Here is a 9,004-nt window from a genome sequence, read left to right as displayed (position 1 = left end):
CTGCCAGTGAGTACTTTTTGGAATCACCTATAGTGCTTGCATTTGGTGACTGCATATGTGGTGGATCCCCAGGTGAGGGGGGGGCGCTTCTGAGTGATCTTTTCTTCAATCCCTGTTCCTCTATTTGAGCTTGAATTTTTTCCCATAAGAGTTTTGTTCTTTTTTTCTAAAAAGAACAGAGGCATCCTCATTTTGGCCTCCTTCTTTTGAGCTCCATAATATCTGAGAATTGTTTCTTAGGTATTGGGTATTCCAAGCTTTCTGAGGCTAGTATCCACTTATCAGTGAACACATACCTTACATGTTCTTTTGTGACTGGGTTACCTCACTCAGGATGATATTCTCTAGTTCCATCCATTTGCCTATGAATTTCATGAAGTCATTGTTTCTAAATCTCCAAACTCTTCATCCCCTTCTCTAATACCCCAGTGCTCTTCATATCTCCAACTCTTTCCAGCTTTGTTGCCTGCAACACACTTCTCTCTCAGAGTCTGGTTCCACACCAGTGTAAAGCTCTCTTTGTCAGGTATCCCACAACTTTGCCATCTCCAACATGTTATGGTCTTCAGCACAATTCAAAACTCAACTTCATAGATTCACACAATGGTTTCTTTGGACTTCTGTGATTTATCTGAGCAGAACAGGATGACATACCTCAGCCCATGTCTTGTGTTCTTGATGACATTATCAGAGATTTTTTCAACCCATCATCATCATGGTCGGAAGCATGCCTGCATACATGCACTGGTGCAGTACGTGAGAGTTACATTATGGTCCACAAGAAGAGAGAGAGGCGGGTGGAGGAGGAGCAGAGATATTTGGCTTGGGATGGGCTTTTGAAACCTCAGAACCCATGCTCAGTGACACACATTCTTCAACAAAGCCACATCTCCTAATCCTTCAAATCCTTTGAAAGTGTTCCACTCCCTGGTGACAACACATTCAAATATATGATCCTATTGCAGTCACTTTGATTCAAACCATCACAAAGTATTACCCACCAGTGGTCCATATAATAAAAGTCATCCTAATCTGTTCCCAAATGGTTACCATCTGCTAAAGCACAAAACTTTTTCTGAGTCAAATAGAGAATGATTGATTATGTATGGGGTGGGTAGGAGAAGTTAGGGTTGGTTGGGAATTCTGGAGAAGTTCTGATTTACAGAACCTAAGGCATCATTGCATGTCTGTGTAAATGCCACTGCTACAGCGTAACCTCTTTGAGTCATTGTGAACAGCACCCATGAAATGCTCATGGCTGTGTACTGGGCATCTGACATCCTGACAGGGAAGAATGTTTCTTACCACTGTATAGTATGTGTATTACTAGAGAGATTCACTCACTTTCTTCCATATACCCTGACAATGGAATGTGTTCTGAAATGATGGTCAGCTCCATGCATATTTATATCTCTTCTATCTATCTATCTATTTATCTATCTATCTATCTATCTATCTATCTACCTATCTATCTATCTATCTATCTATCTATCTATCTATCTACCTACCATCTATCTATCTATTTATATATCTATCTTCTATCTATATCTTTATCTTAAATCATGTTTCATTTGAAAAGTTATCTCTAGGAGGTTGTTCTTGATTATCTAGGATTTCAGTAATAAAGGCAGGCTCTCCTGTAGTGAAACCTGGTAGAAACCATCTGCTCTCCATTATAACAGTTCAGCTTCTGGAGGACAGACACAGAGAAAAGGGATTTACTGAATGAGATATTTGTGTTGAAAGTTCTGTGAATTAATAAGCAGATATGTGTTATCTGTTGTCTATAAAACAGTGCAGTAATTCACTTCTGGGATTGTGTCTGAAATACGGAATTTAAATCTGACAAATAGAAGGAATCTAGTGATAAATAGTGTCCAAACAAGAATTCATCCTAGCAGGTACAGCACAACAGGAACAGGCTAAATACAGCTTCTGACTATCCCAGTAGAAGCAAAGGCTTTCACAACGCAGCACTAAAAACCTGCAAAAGACCATTTTTTTCTTTTTCATTTTCTTCTCTTAAAGGAAAACAAAAAGCAACCCCCCCCCACTCACTGAAAGGAAAAGTCACTGAAAGGAAAAGTCACGGGGCACCAATGTTGTGAAAAGATGACATCCTGGGTTTCGGCACCAATGTTAGGGGAAGGATGAAGAGGGTGGGGGGCATATAGCCCATGGAAGTGCGGCAAGGCCTGGGGGCAAGGGAGATGACTCTGGGGGGCCCATGTTGGGAATCCCTTCCGTCTGAGGGACCAGCCACATGACGGTATAGTACAGAATAGAGTTTATTCAGGTCATGGGAGAGTTAAGAGGGTGGTAGAGGCAGAGAGAGGGGGGGGGATAGAGAAGTAGAGGCCGGCCATAAGTATGTGGAGGGAGTCAGGGAAAGGGAAGGGGAAGAGGAGTGATAGGGGTGGGAGGGCAAGTGAGCCAGGAGGCAAGAGAGGCCAAGAGAGAGAGGAGAGGGCAAGCAGCTCCTTTTATAGTGTCAAGTCACTGGGCAGGGGGAGCATACCTGGCTACTGCCAGGTAATTGAGGGGTGGGGTTTACAGAATCCCAACATTCCCCCATTTTGATTTAATTAAAAAAAATATTAGAGGTGATGGTGGACCAGGAATAGGGTTGTTGTGATCTCTTGACTGGTTCACGCTTGTTTGGGGCGATGTTTCTACAGAGTGCGAAAAATGGGGGTAGGGATGTTTGTCCAGTCTTAGAGGTGGCTGTTTTCTTGTTGTTCAGGATCTGTGGAACCATCTGAGGATAGGTCAGAAGTAACAGGTCCAGTGGACGCAGGTGTGTCTGCAAAAGAAGGTGAATAAACTCTATTTTGTACTATACCGTTGTTTGACTGGCCCCTTGGGGGGAAGGGATTCCCAACATCAGTCCCCCACAGGCATCTCCCTTGCCCCCAGGCCTTGCCACACATCCATGGGCCATATGCCCCCTATCCTCTTCATCCTTCCCCTAATACTCATAGTCTTTTTTTATTTTTCTCAGTTCAAAGCCAATGACTGCTAACCACTTTGGACAATGACATTCTCTTCCTCTCCTCTTCCTTCTAATTGGTATATATTTCTTGCACATCATCATGGGCTCATCCATTCCTACAAGCATGGACAGTGCATACAAGTGTGGTCCTGCTTTCCATGGAGACCACTGGTCTGGTTATGTGTGCGGGTTCAGGCTAAGGGGAGAGAACTCAGGCAGGGGGCGAGAGAATTCGGGCAGGGAGGGAGAATTGCTTCCACTGCCTCCACCGCTCCGTTCTGTTCTGTCTGCTGCCAATTCAGTTGTTCTAGGAAGTCAGGCAGGCTGAGCCAGCTGGAGACTGACTAGCCTGCAAGGGTTGCAGGGGAGCTTCTTGCAGTGATTTTGGGAGAGCAAATCTCTCAAGCGGCAGTGTCACAGCTCTTATAACAGAAGCTCTCTGATGACGGAGTGATTCTTGTGCAACTTTATTTCTTCTGGATAGGATTCTCAGATGCAGTTTTAGGGTGGGTCAGGGTCTGACAGCAGGTACTTCCTATTGACTTGGCCTGAGAGCTTGGGAGTACCTCATCTACATATGTGAGGATGTGGTCGGTTTTTCTACTGTCTGGTGGCCACAAACCTCTCTACAGGGGACTGTGGGGAGATTGACCTGGCCTCCTGGGAGTTTAGGGAGGTGCCAACTGTCCATTAAGGTCACCAGGGCTTTGACCTTATCTAGACCAGGATATCTTTTACAGCCTGCTGCCCACATACATGTGTGCATATGTTTGCAAATGTGTTTAAATAGGTTTCAAAGTTGGCTTATATTGTTGAACATGAGCTCCAGTTTTGCCCATTGTCATGCAAAGCCATGGTTTCCAAGGAAATGGGACTACAGAAGAGATCTAGAGGAATGGGGTATGATGGAGAGAAAGATGGGGTATAGGAAGCATGGACTCAGAAGGGAGGGCCACTTAGCCTGAGGAAGGGAATCAGTTCTAGAAGAGGATAGGAGGAGGCATAAGAGAAGGTGAGGGATGGTTCCTAATAATGATATAACTATATGAAAATGCCATGGTGATATTCATTGTACACTAACTTTAATAAAGTTTAGAAAAAATTATATACATGACAGAATTAGTAAACATTTTTAATGTTTAAAATAAAGTCATATTTCTTTGAAAATATGTTAGAACAGTAAACTATGCCTGGGATATATGAGTATCCTTAGAGCATCATTAGTAAAGCGTGCTTAGTAGAACATGCTTAGTAGAGCATGCTTAGTAGAACATGTTTAATAGAGCTTGCTTAGTAGAGCATGCTTAGTAGAGCATGCTTAGTAGAACATGCTTAACAGAGTATGCTTAGCCTCTGCATCTTGTACATCTATTCACAGAACTCACTTGATAGTGTTGTATCACATAGCAGCTGGAGTACTGTGGGCTGTGGTATTGTTCCCCTTGTACACAGATGGTAGGTAGAAAAACAGGGCTTCCAGGGAAAATTTCTAGTATTTAGCCCTGTGGTGCCAGGGTAACCCGACTTTTGTGCTATCCCAAGTTTTTCAAGAACAACATTCTTAAACCACAAAACCACAAAAGTAAATGTGTGTGTGTGTGTGTGTGTGTGTGTGTGTGTGTGATCTCAGATCTTTATTTCTATTACATTTTATTGTTTGAGCCTGTCTTATTGAGATCAAGTCAAACCAATGAAGTTTAGAGTCCACTTTCTTATAAAACATATGTCTAAACCAATGAGAACTGCTCAGTAGGAGTAGGAGACTGTCTTAACTCTGTTCTTTCTAAGACTTGTTACTGGCGGTCAGGGTGTCACTTTCTTCAGTGGTGTAGCCACTGTTATGTTGTTCATGTTCTAGTATAACTGATTACCCTTGATTGTGGAAGCCACTCTAAATCAGTGTTATACACTACACACACTACACACACAAACACACACACACACACACACACACACACACTCACAAACTCCACACTTAAGAGAGGAACAGGGAAGTAATGTTTCAGAAGAAACAGGAAGCGAAAGAGAGAAAATGATGGTTGGGTGCAGAAAATGACTAAAATTTATGACAAATATGTGTGAAGCTCTTGAAGAATTAAAAAAACTACCAATGTAAAACTAGTCCTTTTGTTTCTTTCTTTGAAGAAATTTTATTCTACACCACAAAGAAAAAAAATTGAGTAATCTGACCATATGTCTTTTAAAAAATGAAATTATATTATTATTATGTATATGTGTATGGGGGTTGTCAGAGCACAACTTGGTGGAGTGAGTTCTCGAATTATACCTTTAAAATGGTTCTGCAGTTAAAATTCAGGCCATTGAGGTCTTGTGTGGCAAGTGCTTTAACCTACTGATCAATCCAACAGGACATTCTTTTTTTTTTGTTTTTCAGACAAGTCTTTTTTTTTCCCCCTTACAACTTTATTTTTTAAAAAGAGAGATACATATACAGATTTTTAAAGGCATTTTGGCATAACACTATATGAATATATTTTTGTTAGTACTTAGTTCTTTTAGAGGTTTGATAGCATGAATTGAAATCTCACTGGTTACCATGAGCATAAAGTACATGTAGGACAGAATGTAACATGAAAACAGTCAGTTTTCTTGGTGTGTATAGATTAAGCAAAATGATTTTTGAATAAAAAATTTGCCACAAGGCTATATTTTTAGCTCTTGGATTATTAATGATTTAAGGTCCAGGTATACCACACTCTGAGAGGGTGCTATATATTTATTTATTTTTCCTAAGAAAGACTGAGGCTTTCACATTTTGGCCTTTGCTTTTCTTGAGCTTCATATGGACTGTGAGTTGTTCCTGGGGTGTTCAGAGCTTTCTGGGGTTAGTATCCAATTATCAGTGACTGCATATTATGTCTGTTTTTTTGTGACTGAATTATCTCACTCAGGATGATATTCTCTAGATACATCCTTCCCCCCCCCCCCCGGGAAGTTTATAAACTCATTGTTTCTGATAGTTGATGAGGGGGTGTGGTAAATTTGGTACAATCTATTGAAAATGTAATTTGGCATATCTTTAAAGGACCTATGAAATTATCATGTAAACCATGTATTTCATTTTCATGATTATTTCCTAAAGAATGGTCTAGTTTACATAAACTGTCCATACCACTATAAAATTGTGGAAGATTAGGAACAGCCTGACATCCGAAGAGAGAACTATTTTCATACAGTATAGCATATTAGGCAGCCATCTTTAAAACACTGTTTTCAGAGACATAGGTACTTAGGATAACAGGGCATAACGCAAGTGTATGAGCACTGTAATCTCAGTTCTGTTATTGCACACACACAAACACATGCACACTCATAAAAAAACACAAGGACTACAAGTAAATACAGAAAAACACTTAACAGTGAGATTGTAGATAATGAGTTTTTCTTCTGACTTTTCACTATTTTCAAGTTTTATACTCAGAAAAGATTATTTTAAAAATTCACTATTGTTGATTCAGAAATTTTTATAATCTATATTAAACAAGAAATAAATGTTTATAGTACTCAAAAGCATATCTAAGTAATGGGGAAAAAACACTGGTGTATAAGAGTACATTCCCTCCATGTATCAGTAGGTAAATTTTAAATCTGAAAGGTAGTATCATTTTTCTCATTCTTGAGAATAGAAAATCGATATTTAATAAATAAGAAATGTAAATCTCCAAAAGGAAATTGGTGCAAGACATCTAGCGCTTGTGCTACTTAGGTATAACCCTGAAGATATAACCACTCCCCACTGCTATAGAAACACCCAGAGTTATGTTAAAGTGGGCATAGTGAACAACGTGCATGATGACTTAACAACACTCCCCAGATGACTGGATAAATCTCTGATGAAGAAATACAACACCACACCATTATTTTAGTTGGAAGAGCCACACCAAAAATCATGCCCTCCCCAAAAATAAATTTTGCAGGACTATCAGAAGTCCATCAGACCTTGTTACTATTATTGTCAATGATTTCTTGCTAAAAATTCAAGTAAAAGAGTTAAATTGCTTAAAGCAACAACAACAAAAAAAAACGAAACCAAAAACCATAGTGGTGTACGGTCTGCAATGACTTGAAACACAACTAGTGAGACTCTTCAATGTCTTCATCTGCAGACTATCAAACACAATCACTGAAACAAAGGACTAAATCTATTTGTTTGTAAAGCACCCTCGAATTTATATTGCAGTACAATATAATAATGACATGAGGGTATGTCACACACAAAAAGGCAATGACTATAGCTTTGAAAGTTAACTTTAAAGTTATATGACTATAATTCTGTGATTTAAAAAAAATCACCTAAATGTAAAAATAAAATGCATTCTAACATTATTACATAGAAGCTGAGGCTTGTCATTCTAACAAAAATTCTGGAATAAAATTAAAAAACAATTTCCATTTATACCACAAAGCAATAAGTTTAAATCAGATTATTTTGAGTTGTGTAGCCCTGTTTTATTAGCAACTAAAATCGAAGGTATCTGTTGTACAACATGGGTAGTAATTGTCTGTAACTGGAGATTTCTTATATTCTAATACAGATCATTTATAAATGCATTTTTTATTAAAAAGCTGCCACCCTTTGTCTGTGTACAATTTGCAAAACTATTCTGAAAGCGGAATATATGTGCATAAGTCTGCAAAGAGTGCAAATTTCAGATATGCTGAATGCTTTACAAGTCACTTTGTGCCAATTGGGCAAATAGTTTATTCCAGCCTTCCTTCCACTGCCCCAAACTAGAAAGCATTTTTAGAATGAGTTGAAATGAAGGAGGACTACACCTACTAGAAAAGAAGAAGAGAGTTCTATTAGTCTGAGGTTTCAGTTCCCCCCACACCAGAACCAACATGTTGGTGAAGGCTAGGCTGGACCCTGGACAGAGTCTGAGTGTGTGCAGGGTCCCTGAGGGTCGCGCTTCAGTGGACTGTGAGTGCTCCAGCTGCATAGCTGACTGACCTGTCTTGCCAACTTCTGCACTGGCTCGACTGGGCATAATTCAAAAAGAAAAAGCTCATATTCATTCCATTCTTCTGAAGCTCTGTGATAGCATTAATAACACCCCGATGGGATGTCTTCCACATATAGTATTATAATATTTCTTCAAATAATTGCTAAAATATACAGGATCTAATTGTTCTATAATACTCATACCCATTTTATCTAGATGTTCAATGGATCTATAAATCTCCCCCTGGGACTCATCATAGTAACTGTAACGGAACCTTTGACCCCAGTGGCAGAAATCAGAAGAAACCACAAAGAGATTACTAGGATGCACTAGGTATTTACTGAAGAGTTTTCCGAATTCCTGTTATTTTGCCTCACTCAGAGCACCAGCCAGGACAGGAATAATGGTAAACTCATCTCTGTGAGTAATGGATGGATCCACTTGTTGGTAAGAGCAGGCAGCACAGACCCACAGTACGGTTATCATGCATGGGGTGCAATGATGGCTTCAGCAGGTCTTTTATTAGACTGTTCTAGTGAATGCCAACCTTCTAGCTGGGCGTTCAGCTGAGTGCCTGAGGTGGTGTACCAGCTCCTGGCATGGTTGGCTTCCCGGCAGACCACTCGGTTAGACATCTTGGTGCCTGTGATGCCTGTGGTGCACGAGGATGAATGAGGAGGTGGCCCAATGTAAGTCTTATAAAGTTGGGGCAGACTTACAGGTTCAGTCCAGTACTATCAAGGTGAGAGTAGGGCAGCATCTAGGCAGGCCTGGTGCAGGAGGAGCTGAGAGTTCTACATCTTCATCCAAAGGAAGCCAGGGACAGACTGAGCATCCTCAGGCAGCTAGGAGGAGTGTCTTCAAGCCCATCCCCAGAATGCCACACTTCCTCCAACAATGCCTCACCTTCTACTAGTGCCACTCCTTGGGCCAAACATATGCAAACCATCACAATGGGCTCTTTGTTGTCTCTGTTGTTATTAAAGGCCAGCCTTAGTCCGTGGTGATCTGATAGGATGCATGGGAGTATTTCATTCTTCTTATATCT

General features: G+C 40.3%; 1 pseudogene across 1 annotated transcript; it reads right to left on the bottom strand.

The window, feature by feature from the left end:
* Positions 1–7,924: 7,924 nt before the first annotated feature.
* Positions 7,925–8,591, bottom strand: LOC308421331 (protein MEMO1-like; annotated as a pseudogene). Its single transcript has 2 exons — positions 8,443–8,591; positions 7,925–8,374 (listed from the first exon to the last, which is right to left on the bottom strand). The product of its transcript is annotated as a protein MEMO1-like (transcript).
* Between the last annotated feature and the right edge of the window lie 413 nt (positions 8,592–9,004).

This window comes from Micromys minutus (assembly GCF_963924665.1).
Source record: "Micromys minutus genome assembly, chromosome: 6".
Taxonomy (NCBI): domain Eukaryota; kingdom Metazoa; phylum Chordata; class Mammalia; order Rodentia; family Muridae; genus Micromys; species Micromys minutus.
This window is presented reverse-complemented; position numbering and strand designations above follow the sequence as displayed.